Source organism: Penaeus monodon, chromosome 21, assembly GCF_015228065.2.
Source record: "Penaeus monodon isolate SGIC_2016 chromosome 21, NSTDA_Pmon_1, whole genome shotgun sequence".
Taxonomy (NCBI): domain Eukaryota; kingdom Metazoa; phylum Arthropoda; class Malacostraca; order Decapoda; family Penaeidae; genus Penaeus; species Penaeus monodon.
In genome coordinates, this window is record NC_051406.1 from 42,163,327 (window position 1) to 42,163,554 (window position 228).

The window sequence follows — 228 nt, forward strand, 5'->3', positions numbered from 1 at the left end:
GATGATGATATAACTAATATTACATATACGACGGCAACTGATGCGTTTACCAAGCCTACTTATATCAAATACATATTTTAGACGTGTGAATTAATATCCCCCTATGTAAGTATTGCGAAATGTATTTTACTTCCTGGCTAAAATATGAGTAACGCCAATCATTAAGGCAATACCATCCCATAATAGTTATGGTCATCTTCCACTCATTCCCGCTTGCTCTCTCGCGTG

At 36.8% G+C, this 228-nt stretch overlaps 1 protein-coding gene across 2 annotated transcripts in view; it reads left to right on the forward strand.

Annotated features, from left to right (window-relative positions):
- LOC119586510 (xylose isomerase-like) overlaps nucleotides 1–228 on the forward strand; it is a 5,417-nt gene that overhangs the window by 3,360 nt on the left and 1,829 nt on the right. The window lies entirely within an intron of this gene.